Raw genomic sequence first — 14,188 nt, 5'->3', positions numbered from 1 at the left:
TTTGAGATTCTCCAAGTGAAGTGTGTTAGGGCAGTATCAAGGACCGTTATGACCATGAAGCTTTTGTGTTATTTTTACAGATTTGTTTTTCTTTTTTAAAAAATGAGTTTGTGTTAAGTAATAAGGAAATAACTAAATCACCAAGCAGATGAAACTACTGCTCAGCTGTAGTGTTCACATTCAGCCTGGGCTGAGGTGACATGGCTCTCAGACTCCAATTCTCCACTGACAGATTAGCGTGGAAGAGGATGAATTCCACCACCTCTTCCTTCTGCGCCAGCTGTGGGAGGTCTCGAGCCCTGGTGAGAAAGTAGCTTTTTGTTGTTGTTTAGTCACTAAGTCGTGTCTGACTCTTCTGAGACCCCATGGACAGTAGCCCACCAGGCTCCTCTGTTCATTGGATTTTCCAAGCAAGAATACTGGAGTGGGTTGCTATTACCTTCTCCAGGGGATCTTCCTGACCTAGAGATTGAACCTGTGTCTCCTGCATTGACAGGCGGATTCTTTAGCACTGAGCCACCTGGGATGCAGAGAAAGTAGTTTAGATACCATTATTGCTCATCATCCTTTCTGGTTCCCCCTTCCACCCTGATGATCCATCTTTTAGCCTTGAATAAAGAAGGGGCCAGATCAGGCACCCCAGAAAATCTGAGGATGCTTTTTAATTTTTTTCTGAGGATGATTTAGAAGGACAGGAAGTCAAAGGAGGCTTGAAGAGGGATCATGCCCAGGATCTCTGCAGAGCTGGAGAAGGCTTGTCACAGAAACCACAATGCTTGACTTCATAGTGACCTCTGCCTGAGAACCTGCAATAAAGGCAAAACTCTTGTCTGAACCACAGTCATCCACCCCCTTCAAATTGTATCGTGTTATTTTTAGTTTAACCATAGTCTTTGAGGTGATGGTTTCCCGAAGTTATTTCTAGCTCTAACTGAGAGAGTTTAGGGTTGGAAAAGTCAGACCTCCTCTATCCTCACTGATTTTCTTTCAGATATCATTATGGGATTAACAGAGAATGCCTCTAAAAAGATTACACCTACAAGAGAGAAGGCAACCAAAGGAAATCATGGATCACATCAGGGGCCTATTTGAGACACTCTCCTCTGGGAAATTTTAATTCTCATTTAGAATGCAGGAGTCTGACTCCTGTATTCTATGGGAAAAAATCAGTTTTTAATATGAAGTTAATTAAAATGTGAAAACTGAAGAGTCTATTTTCATACAAGGTCACATCTGACTAGGTACTAACGTCAAATAAACCATCAGAAAAATATGTCCTGTTCACAGTTTGACACTGAAGCCTGCACAGGAGTTGAAACAAAAAAATTAAAGAGAAGTATAGTCCACCGGAGGATCTGTTCTGAGCTCATGTGTTCACTGACTCACAGTTGATACCATGACCATTCTTGAGTACCTAGCCTTTAAGGGGACAATCCCTGATGCTGGTTTCTTCTGCAGCTCAGAGATGGAACATGGAACCCCTCCAGGGCATAATGGCCACTTTAGTTGCTAGAGTGGCTGAAGAACAGGGTGGTGGCTGGCATGGCCGGCCTGAGGTCACAATTGCCCCTGAGCAGATTCTAGGTCTCTTGATGAATGGGTCCAGTGAATCGTTGCCAGAGAGCTTCTTTCCAATGTTAATCCCAAGTGAATGTGATATTGTGCCGCCTTTCTGTCTTTACGGCTACTAGATTCCATGAAGCTCAAAGTGAGAAAATTGTTGAAAACCACTCTTTATCACAGCACCAAATTTTCACATTTAAGCGTCAACAATGTTTTCCTTTGTCAAGAGACATACACGTCATTTCAAGAATGTCTGGTGCTCAAACTGACAAAGGCTTCCTTTTGTTTCATGGGAAAATACAGCATGGACAGAGTGTTTTTTTTTTCCCTTGGAAATGGTTTTGCTTATTGTTTTCAAGTTGGTGGCATTATTGATTTCTCCATCCATGACTTAAATGTAACCATTTTAGCTTAATTATTTTAACTTTGGGAAATGAGCATCATGTGATATAAGCTCATACCCAAACTGACTTAATTTATGAAAATGGCTATAGAACAAAGATTGGCAAATGATAGCCGTGGGCCAAATCTAGTCTGTTGCCTGTTTCTGCATAGCTTATAAGCCAAGACAGGTTTGTACTTCATAAAAATGAGCAGGACCTTCATTTAAGGATTGTTATTGTGCTAGCAAGGGCTTCCCTGGTGGCTCAGAGGGTAAAGCATCTGCCTGCAATGCGGGAGACCCAGGTTTGATCCCTGGGTTGGGAAGATCCCCTGGAGAAGGAAATGGCAACTCACTCCAGTACTCTTGCCTGGAAAATCCCATGGGCAGAGGAGCCTGGTGGGCTGCAATCCATGGGGTCACAAAGAGTCGGATATGACTGAGCGACTTCACTCACGTCACTATTGTGCTACCAAAGGAATAGGAAGGAAGCAGGACTGGGCAGAGGGAAAAACTGAACTCTATTAATACTATCTTCTGCAGGGATGACTCTGAGTTTTCTTTGAGCTGGGATATGTTGCTGTGAATGTGAGCTGACCTCAGAAGGTGGTACAACTTTGAGCAGGACAACTTTCTTAGCTAAGGCAATCCTTGAAGAGCGATGACGATGATGACTCAAGATCCTCTTCTGTCAGCCCTCTCAGCAACTGGGGAACCAGTCCTCCAGCTTGGCCCATGGCTTGCCTCAAGAGTCAGCCCAGTACAGTTCTGGTGTCTTTTTTCTAGCTCTGTCCTGAAGCTCCTTGGCTTCATGACCTGGGAAGGCTTCCCTGTCCTTCACCATCTCTCGGAGTTTGCTCAAACTCATGTTCATTGAGTCAATGATTTTCATCTCTCCATGTCATCCTCTGTCACCCCATTCACCTCCTGCCTTCAATCTTTCCCAGCATCAGGGTCTTTTCCAATGAGTAGGCTCTTTGCATCAGCTGGCCAAAGTACTGGAGCTTCAGCATCAGTCTTTCCAATGAATATTCAGGATTGATCTCCTTTAGGATTGACTTGTTTGATATTCTTGCAATCCAAGGGACTCTCAAGAGTCTCCTCCAGCATCACAGTTCAAAAGCATCAATTCTCCAGCACTCAGCCTTCTTTATGAAGTCCAACTTTCACATCCATATATGACTACTGGAAAAACCATAGCTTTGACTATATAAACCTTTGTCAGCAAAGTAATGTCTCTGCTTTTTAACAGATTGTCTAGTTTTGTCATAGCTTTTCTTCCAAGAAGCAAGCATCTTTCAATTTCATGGCTGCAGTCACCATCTAGTGATTTTGGAGCCCAAGAAAATCAAGTCTGTCACTGTTTCCATTCTTTCCCCATCAATTTGCCATGAAGTAATGGGACTGGATGCCATGATCTTAGTTTTTCAAACGTTGAGTTCTAAGCTGGCTTTTTCATGCTCTTCTTCCACCTTCCTCAAGAGGCTTTTTAGTTCCTCTTCACTTTCTTCCATAAGGGTGGTGTCATCTGCGTATCTGAGGTTATTGATATTCCTCTTGGCAATCTTGATTCCAGCTTGTTCTTCACCCATCCAGCATTTTGCATGATTGTATTCTGCATATAAGTTAAGTAAGCAGGGTGACAATATATAGCCATGACATACTCCTTTCCCAATTTCCAACCAGTCCTTTTTTCCATGTCTGTTTCTAACTGTTGCTTCTTGACTTGCATACAGGTTTTTCAGGAGGTAGGTAAGGTGGTCTTGTATTTCCATCTCTAAGAATTTTCCAGTTTGTTGTGATCCACACAGTCAAAGGCTTCAGCGTAGGCAATGAAGCAGATGTTTTCCTGGGATTCCCTTGCTTTTACCATGGTCCAGCAGATGTTGGCAAGTTGTTCTCTGGTTTCTCTGCCTTTTCTAAATCCAGCTTGTACATTGGAAGTTCTTGGTTCACATACTGTTGAAGCCTAGCTTGAAGGATTTTGAGCCTTGCTAGCATCCGGAAAAGGCAATGGCACCCCACTCCAGTACTCTTGCCTGGAAAATCCCATGGACGGAGGAGCCTGATAGGCTGTGGTCCATGGGGTCACTAAGAGTCAAACATGACTGAGTGACTTCCCTTTCACTTTTCAGTTTCATGCATTGGAGAAGGAAATGGCAACCCACTCCAGTGTTCTTGCCTGGAGAATCCCAGGGACGGAGGAGCCTGGTGGGCTTCTGTCTATGGGGTCGCACAGAGTCGGACACAACTGAAGCGACTTAGCAGCAGCAGCAGCATGTGAAATGAGTGCAGTTGTGTGGTGGTAATTTGAACATTCTTTGGCATTGTCCTTCTTTGTGATCAGAATGAAAACTGACCTTTTTCAATCCTGTGGCCACTGCTGAATTTTCCAAATTTGCTGGCATATTGAGTGCAGCAATTTCACAGTATCACCTTTTAGGATTTGAAATAGCTCAGCTGGGATTTTATCACCTCCACTAACTTTGTTTCCAGTGATGCTTCCTAAGGCCCACTTGACTTCACACTTCAGGATGTCTGGCTCTAAGTGAGTGGTCACACCATTGTGGTTATCCGAGTCATTAAGATCTTTTTTGTACATAAATATGTATATATAAACATACATATATATATAGAAGCATATATAAATATATATTTGTATATATAAGTAAGTCACTTAGCTGTATAGTAAAAACTAACACAACATTGTAAATCCACTATGCTTCAATAAGAAAAATCAGGAGGAGCCAAGATGGCGGAGGAGTAGGACGGGGAGACCACTTTCTCTCCTACAAATTCATCAAAAGAATAACTGAACGCAGAGCAAACTTCGCAAAACAACTTCTGATCACTAGCTGAGGTCATCAGGCGCCCAGAAAAGCAGCCCATTGTCTTCGAAAGGAGGTAGGACAAAATATAAAAGATAAAAAGTGAGACAAAAGAGCTAAGGACGGAGATCCGTCCCGGGAAGGGAGTCTTAGGCGGCATTGCTTGGGGTAGGGTCCGGGCCTGAGTGCCCTGAGGATAATCGGAGGGAGCCTCTGTGAGTTGCCGACTTGAACTGTGGGAGACCAAAAGAGAGAGAGTAAATTAACTGGCCCGAACACACTGCCGGCCGTTCGCAGAACAAAGAGACCGAGAAAATCCAGAGAAGAGCTCGCAGGCTGCGGACCGGCCCAGCCCCGCCGGAGGCAGAAGGCAGGGGGGAGGGGAAGGTCGCGGCGAGACACAGGGCGCAGGCACCCGACCGGCGCGGGCAGGGACTCAGGCTGGGGACGCGGAGGGCAGAAGGCGCGCGCACCCGACTGGCGCCAGCGGAAACTGAGACTGGGTCCGCGGAGGGGAGGGGGCGCGCCACACCTGGGGATAGCGCGCCCACCAAGCCCCTGGCTGCCTGGACCGCTCTGACGGGGAAGGCACAGAGAGCAGGCGCAGCTTTCCGTTCCGCGCTTTTGTGGAACACCCGAGGGCTGGAACCTCGCGCAGTGCGGGGCGCGCTCCATATAGAACAGCCGGGAGCCTGAGCAGCGCAGACGGAGAGGGCAGCGTCAGCCCCTCCCGGCAGCCCCAGCCCATCCCCGCGGCGCCAGCCCCGCCCCGCAGAGCGACGGAACTAGCTACCTGAATAAGAGTCCACCTCCGCCCGCCTGTGTCAGGGCGGAAATGAGGCTCTGAAGAGACCGGCAAACAGAAGCCAAATAAACAAAGGGAACCGCTTCAGAAGGGACTGGTGCAACAGATTAAAATCCCTCTAGAAAACACCGACTACACCAGAAGGGGCCTGTAGATATCGAGAAGTGTAAGCTGGAACGAGGAGCAATCTGAAACTGAGCCGAACCCACACTGACCGCAACAGCTCCAGAGAAACTCCTAGATATAATTTTACTTTTTTCTCTTTATTTTTATTTTTTCTTTTTATTTTTTCTCTTTTATTTTCCTTTAAAATCCCCTATTACTCCCCCATTACTCCTTAACTTTCATTTCCATAGATTTTTATGATTTTTTTAATTAGGGGAAAAAATTGTTTTTTTCTTTTTGTTTTTTTCTTTTTTTTTTTCTTTCCTTTTTCTCTTCTATTTTCTATTTTTCTTTTTCTCTTATTTCTTTTAAAGTCCTCCAGTACTCCTCTACTACTCCTTAATTTTCATTTTCAATACACTATAACCTTACAAAAAAAAAAAAAAGAAGAAGAGAAGCCCTATTTTTAAACCGAAGATTATTCTCTCCCAATCTTGACTCTCTGTTTTCTACCTCAGAACACCTCTATTTCCTCCTTTCCCCTTCTCTTCCCAATCCAATTCTGTGAATCTTTGTAGGTGACTGGGCTACTGAGAACACTCTGGGAACAGACAGCTGTGTAGATCTGTCTCTCTCCTCTTGAGTCCCCCTTTTTCTCCTCCTGCTCATCTCTATCTCCCTCCTCCCTCTCCTCTTCTTCATGTAACTCTGTGAACCTCTCTGGGTGTCCCTAATGGAGGAGAATCTTTTTGCCATTAACCTAGAAGTTTTCTTATCAGTGCTGTATAGTTGGAGAAGTCCTGAGACTACAGGAAGAATAAAACTGAAATCCAGAGGCAGGAGACTTAAGCCCAAAACCTGAGAACACCAGAGAACTCCTGACTACATGGAACTTTAAGTAATAAGTGACTGTCCAAAAACCTCCATACCTACACTGAAACCAACCACCACCCAAGAGCCAATAAGTTTTAGAGCAAGACATACCACGCAAATTCTCCAGCAATGCAGGAACATAGCCCTGAACATCAACATACAGGCTGCCCAAGGTCACACCTAACACATAGACCCATCTCAAAACTCATTACTGGGCACTCCATTGCTCTCCAAAGAGTAGAAATCAAGTTCCATGCACCAGAACACTGACGCAAGCTTCCCTAACCAGGAAACCTTGACAAGCCAATCGTCTAACCCCACCCACTGGGTAAATCCTCCACAATAAAAAGGAACCACAGACCTCCAGAATACAGAAAGCCCACTCCAGACACAGCAATCTAAACAAGATGAAAAGGCAAAGAAATACCCAACAGGTAAAGGAACATGAAAAATGCCCACCAAGTCAAACAAAAGAGGAGGAGATAGGGAAACTACCTGAAAAAGAATTTAGAATAATGATAATAAAAATGATCCAAAATCTTGAAAACAAAATGGAGTTACAGATAAATAGCCTGGAAACAAAGATTGAAAAGATACAAGAAATGTTTAATAAAGACCTAGAAGAAATAAGAAAAATCAAACTAATTTTAAAATGTAAAAGAGAAGTGACTGTCACTCTCAGGAGTGGAACAGTCAAAATGAGAACAGACCCTCTGTGGGCAGAGTGTAGGGCCTCATGTGCTTCGTTGGTAGTGGCAAGTTCTCTACCCTCTGCAGGGGGCTCTGTTAATGCCTAACCCTGTAACCTACTGGGTAAAGTCACGTTGTATCAGGAAGGGGGAGTCTGGGCTCCCTTTTAAAGCTGACCACCACTCCCTCCCCATTAACATTAAATCTCTTTGATTAACCCTATGATGTCTACCCTTAATCTCTTCTGCTAAGGTAAGCATCTTTTCTCATGTGTTGGCCACTTTTCCCTCTCCTACATAACTCACTCCAGAGTTCATCTCAGCCAGTAAAGTGGTCAAGGTCAAGGTTACTCTCACACTAATACTGGATTATCTGGCCTCACCTCCCAGCCTGCCGGAGTTTGTGCTGTAAGTTTACAAAGGTAGAGAGACGGTGAGATTCTCACACCCTCAAGGATGGTGCTCTGTGTAATAAGCGATCAGTAAATATGGAACCAGTACAACAAACATGATTCATAGAAAATGAATGACTCACTGACACAGCATGAATAAAGTGATCCACAAAGGTGAACCAGAGATCATGGTTCACAACATTCTCTAACAACATCTAGTTATGTGTTGTTGTTATTGATTTCTTTCATTTTTAAAAATCTTTTTTAAAATCTAGAGCACCCTCCTCACTGGAACATAGATTTCAAGATCAATTTCACCTAGAAAATGTGTACTATAGTTGCTTGTGTTTCTAGTTATTCTTTAGTAATGAAAACCTAACATTTCTATAGTAGTTTCTGATTATTCTGTTTTTGTAGAAGAAATTACTGCATCTGGATGGATAAAGAGTTAAAAAAAAAAAAAAAAGGAGGGTTGATTTGTATCTGTGTATACTTATGGCTCCTCTGTAAGGGAAATTACTCCTCTTGCAGTGACGTAAACCCTTAGTGGAAAATGAAGGGGAAATGAAGCCAATTTTCAGGAAAAGGTTCAGCAAATTTAGTGCTTGACTTGAGATAAAGTCTCATTTAAAAAACATAAGTGTCTCAAACACTTAATAAGATGGGATCAAAGAACATAGGAAAAAATACTGAATTATTATTTGCCCTAATTTGAAAAGATGAAAAATCAATCAAAGTTTAAAGCTAATACTTCAAAACACACAAAATAACATTTATTTCTGGGTTTCCCTCTACTTAGAGTGATTACTTGTTGGATAACTCATCCTTTCCTCTAGAGGAAAAGCCCTTGAGGTCAGGAACTCGATTCTTTATTGTTGTTTTCCCTGCAACAAGAACAGTCCCTGGCACCGAGGGCTTAATAAGTGGAGAAATTTTTTGACATCATGTTCCCATCAGTGTTATTTATTGCAATAACTTTGATGGATTCACTTCACATTAAAACACACACATTGGACTTCCCTGGTCCTTTAGTGGCTAACTCTGTGCTCTCAATGCCAGGTGCCTGGGCTCGATCCCTGGTCAGGGAACTAGATCCCATATGCCACAACTAAGAGTTTGAATGCTGTAGCAAAGATCAAAGATCCCACTGCAATTAAGACCTGGCACAGATAGGTAGGTAGGTAGATCAATAAATAATTTTTAAAAACCCACAGACATAAATGTAGTAAGTCATTCTTCTCTCTCCCTATAAAGAATCGATGATTTCAAGTTTTTATAGATCCTGTGTTTCTCTTTGATCTCCAGTATCTCGTGAAATCTATCCTCACAACAGTTTATATCAATGTTTTATACCTTACTGTTAGTCATTTGTTTTACCTTTTGAGACTAGGTGAGAAGAGACAGCATTTTCATTTTTAACCTTGTTGCAGATGATAAAACCAAAGCTCCTTTTCCTAACAAAAGCAAACAAGAGTAGTAAGTAAACCTGGAGTGATTTTTGTATCACGCAGGTAACTGCTTCCTGTGTTTTTGCAAAAGGCTGTGTTTAGACCTTGGGACATCTATGCGCACAGTCAAGGGTAAGTAAGTTGCCTGAAGACAGGCTCGAAAAGTTAATTGATGGACAAGTGAAAAAAACTTTTTGGATATAGAGTTACAACTTTGAATGGAACCTATCATTTACATTTATTATAAACCACATTGTAATATCCATCCACATTGTATCCATCAGAAACACTGGGCTGGTTGAAGCACAAGCTGGAATCAAGATTGCTGGCAGAAATATCAATAACCTCAGATATGCAGACGACACCACCCTTATGGCAGAAAGTGAAGAAGAACTAAAGAGCCTCTTGATGAAAGTGAAAGAGGGGAATGAAAAAGTTGGCTTAAAGCTCAACATTCAGAAAACAAAGATCATGGCATCTGGTTCCATCAGTTCAGTTCAGTTCAGTAGCTCAGTCGTGTCTGACTCTTTGCGACCCCATGGACCACAGCACACTAGACCTCCCTGTCGATCAACTCCCGGAGTCCACCCAAACCCATGTCCATTGAGTTGGTAATGCCATCCAACCATCTCATCCCTCTGTCGTCCCCGTCTCCTCCTGCCCTCGATCTTTCCCAGCATCAGGGTCTTTTCAAATGAGTCTGCTCTTTGCATCAGGTAGCCAAACTATTGGAGTTTCAGCTTCAACATCAGTCCTTCCAATGAACACTCAGGGCTAATCTCCTTTTGGATGGACTAGTTGGATCTCCTTGCAGTCCAAGGAACTCTCAAGAGTCTTTCCAGCACCACAGTTCAGAAGCATCAATTCTTTGGTGCTCAGCTTTCTTTATAGTCCAATTCTCACATCCATATAGGACTACTGGAAAAACCATAGCCTTGACTAGATGGACCTTTGTTGGCAAAGTAATGTCTCTGCTTTTTAATATGCTATCTAGGTTGGTCATAACTTTCCTTCCAAGGAGTAAGCATCTTTTAATTTCATGGCTGCAGTCACCATCTGCAGTGATTGTGGAGCCCAAAAAAATAAAGTCTGCCACTGTTTCTCCATCTATTTGCCATGAAGTGATGGGACCAGATGCCATGATCTTTGTTTTCTGAATGTTGAGCTTTAAGCCAACTTTTTCATTCTCCTCTTTCACTTTCATCAAGAGATTCTTTAGTTCTTCTTCACTTTCTGCCATAAGGGTGGTGTCATCTGCATATGTGAGGTTATTGATATTTCTCCCGGCAATCTTGATTCCAGCTTGTGCTTCATCCAGCCCAGCATTTCTCATCATGTACTCTGCATATAAGTTAAATAATCAGGGTGACAATATACAGCCTTGACGTACTCCTTTTCCTATTTTGAATCAGTCTGTTGTTGCATGTCCAGTTCTAACTATTGCTTCCTGACCTGCATACAGGTTTCTCAAGATGAAAGTGAAAAAGAAGAATGAAAAAGTTGACTTAAAGCTCAACATTCAGAAAACAAAGATCGTGGCATCCAGTCCCATCACTTCATGGCAAATAGATGGGAAACAGTGGAAACAGTGGCAGACTTTTATTTTTTTGGGCTCCAAAATCATTGCAGATGGTGACTGCAGCCATGAAATTAAAAGACGCTTACTCTTTGGAAGAAAAGTTATGACCAACCTAGACAGCATATTAAAAAGCAGAGACATTACTTTGCCAACAAAGGTCCATCTAGTCAAGGCTATGGTTTTTCCAGTAGTCCTGTATGGATGTGAGAGTTGGACTATAAAGAAAGCTGAATGCTGAAGAATTGATGCTTTTGAACTGTGGTGTTGGAGAAGACTCTTGAGAGTTCCTTGGACTGCAAGGAGATCCAACCAGTCCATCCTAAAGGAAATTAGTCCTGAATGTTCATTGGAAGGACTGATGTTGAAGCTGAAACTCCAATACTCTGGCCATCTGATACAAAGAGCAGACTCATTTGAAAAGACCCTGATGCTGGGAAAGATCGAGGGCAGGAGAAGGGGATGACAGAGGATGAGATGGTTGGATAGCACCACTGACTCAATGTAGATGAGTTTGAGTAAACTCTGGGAGTTTGTGATGGACAGGGAAGCCTGATGTGCTGCAGTCCATGGGGTCACAAAGAGTCAGATACTACTGAGCAACTGAACTGATTATCCATCTTAATATTTACAATTGTCTTAATTCAACCAATGGGCCCTTATTATTTTGTGTTAATAGGAACACATCTGAGTTTAGTTATATGACTTTTGACTGACCACACATACAGTAAATTAAAAAATCAGGGGAGACTTCCCTGGCGGCCATTAAGACTCTACTTCATTGCAAAGTCTAATCCCTGGTCAGAAAGCTAAGATCCCATGTGCAATATGGCGTGGCCAAAAAATACATAAAATTTTAAGAAAAGTTTAGTGTTTCAGCTTCAGCTTTAGATGTTTCACTTCAAATCTCATGGTTTTAATTACTACACAATCTCCCATTAAGAAACTTTGATGCTAATTAAAAATCTGGCCTAAAAATCAATTCTTACAACAGGCTGTAATTCATAGCACTTTTCTGAAATGACTCTTTCGTACAGAAATGTGCACTGCCAGCCATGCCTCAGCTCAAGAAGCTATGCTTGAATCATTAGTTGCTCTGTCATGTCCCACTCTTTGCAACCCCACGGAATGTAGTCTACCAGGCTTCTCTGTCCATGGGACTTCCTAGGCAAGAACACACTGGAATGGGTAGCTATTCCCTTCTCCAGGGGATCTTCCCAATCCAGGGATCGAACCCCAGTCTCCTGCACTGCAGACAGATTCCTTACCACCTGAACCACTACGGAAGCCCACACTTGAATTAGACACTTACTCAACCTGGCTGCTAACAGACCAGTGCTCTCCGGATCCTGCCCAAAGTACCTTCTTTGTCAGAGTTTTGCCTGTTTTGTATGATCTGCCTTCCTCAGTAAGAGACACTCTCTGTCAACCAACTTGTCTCTGGGAAAAAAGTGATCTTGTCCCACAGAAGCAAGAGAAAAATCCAGGGTTTTGAAAATAATAATCCCATGGACAGAGGAGCCTGGTAGGCTACAGTCCGTGTGGTTGCAAAGAGTTGGACACAACTGAGCAACTTTACTTACTAAGAGTCATTGGAAATACTGTCCATGTTAGGATAACCCTTCTCTAGGAGTTAGGATCTAATGTTTTCCCATGTTCTGTAACACTTTTCTTTCAAACTAGATCTGTCTGGAGAAAGGAAGATTTATCTCTTAGGAAGAAAGATGCTAACAGGTTATTAAATTAGAAAACCAAACCTATTTAATTTGAAGCCCGAAGACTGGGTTTAGGTATTCAGACCTAGAGCAAATCACTTAGATTATCTAGGTATTGGCCTCTTTTTCTGCAATGAAGAAGCAGTAAAAGTCTCCTTCTCAATGTGGCTCAAGGTTGGAATGAAATAATATACCTGAAGGTGTTTTTTTAAACTTTAAAGAGCTAAGCAAATACATTACCACTACAGATAAAAAACTTTATTGGTATATTATTCCCAATGATACTTTACAAATGTACTCCAACATGTTGTTCCATTCTAGGAAAGGAACAGATATTGTGAATTCTTGACGATTGTTTCTTAATCTGTTCAAACTTGAGCAGGATGTGGGTGTGTTCTAGAGAACACTATTTTTCCACAATTTCCACATTTGGAAAAACTGCAAAAGAGTTATGGAAAGCTGGAGGGGCTCACATGCTGAGTTTTAAACTAAAATGTCTGACAAAAAACGAAATAAATGTAAGCCAGTTGTCAGGTTGCGCTGTTCAAACAGAAATTAAGATGTTCCTTCTTCAAAGTGAGAGTGAACACTGACTCAAGACAACAGCTCTATATATTTACCTCAATCCTACTTAGAAGTTGAAACATTTTCTTAATGGTTCATAAGCACTAATTATTTGCGGTGTCTTATGTAGTTGGTTTATTTAATAGTTTAAACTGGACTCCCGGTCCTGCCACCTGGAGCCGGTACAGGTGTGAGGGGCCGCGTCTCGCTGCTGCTCCCCGGCCGGGCATGGTGTTGGGTGCCGGGCCTGCCTCGCCTGTCTCGGGGTGCCCAGGAAAAAGGAGGCAGTGATGCTGCTGCTGGCAAGGAAGCTGAAGCGGGATGACGGTTTCAAAGAGTCCCAGGCGTCAGCCACAGCCTGACTGCACTCGGCAGGTGTCCGTGAGGTACAGGCTGCTTGTGAAAGAGGTCGTAGAACTTGAAGCTAATTTACCTTGAACGTGTAAAGTGCATGCTCCTGATCCAAACAAGCTTCATTGTTTTCAGCCAACTGTCACCCCAGGTGAGGGTTACTACCAGGGTGGAAAACTTCAGTTTGAAACGAAAGCTCCTGATGCATGCAACATGGTGCCTCCCAAAGTGGAAATGCTTGTCCAGGAGCTGGCACCCCAACATCACAGAGACGGCCGAAGATATGTCTCAGTTGACTGAGAGAACATTCGACCGATAGCACCGGCTAGGCCCCCATGAGGACACTGAAGGCTGTTGTTTGGGGATTAAACTCTTTACTGATCTGTGGAATTTTGATGATCCACTGAATATCCAAGCTGCGGGACATCATTTGCAGGTCAAGGAGGACTTCTGGCATCAACTGGAAGACTACAATAAGCGCTCTGCCAGATGATACGAGGAGAGGACTGCAGGGCCCTGGGCTGAGCCTGAGAAGATTGTCTCCACCTAAAACCAGAGGGAGCCTCTTCCCAGTTCTCATCTCCCCTCAATCCCGCTGGGTCGTCCGAGTCCCGTGACCATGTCGTCCTGAGGGAAGAACCTCTTCACGACCGCCCACTGTAGCCAGAGAGTTCCACATATATGCAGCCAGAAAATGTGTCTGGGGTTCTACTATTTACCTTAATGTGTTTACTTTTGAAACCGTTCTGTATAGGCTGTTGATGGGAATGAACTCAGCGTTGAGGCTAGAGCCACTTCTCCCCTCCCCCAGTCAGTCCCGTACAGGCGACGCTCATGACGTACTCCATGTAGCTCGCAGATTGGCCAGCAGAAAGCCGCTACAAACTGTGATTGGTG

The 14,188-nt window shown here is 43.2% G+C and overlaps 1 pseudogene; it reads left to right on the top strand.

The window, feature by feature from the left end:
* Nucleotides 1–13,230: 13,230 nt before the first annotated feature.
* LOC133048321 (NEDD8-conjugating enzyme UBE2F-like) lies at nt 13,231–13,784 on the top strand (annotated as a pseudogene).
* The last annotated feature ends 404 nt before the right edge of the window (nt 13,785–14,188 follow it).

The sequence above is a fragment of the Dama dama genome, chromosome 28 (assembly GCF_033118175.1).
Source record: "Dama dama isolate Ldn47 chromosome 28, ASM3311817v1, whole genome shotgun sequence".
Classification (NCBI taxonomy): domain Eukaryota; kingdom Metazoa; phylum Chordata; class Mammalia; order Artiodactyla; family Cervidae; genus Dama; species Dama dama.
This window is presented reverse-complemented; position numbering and strand designations above follow the sequence as displayed.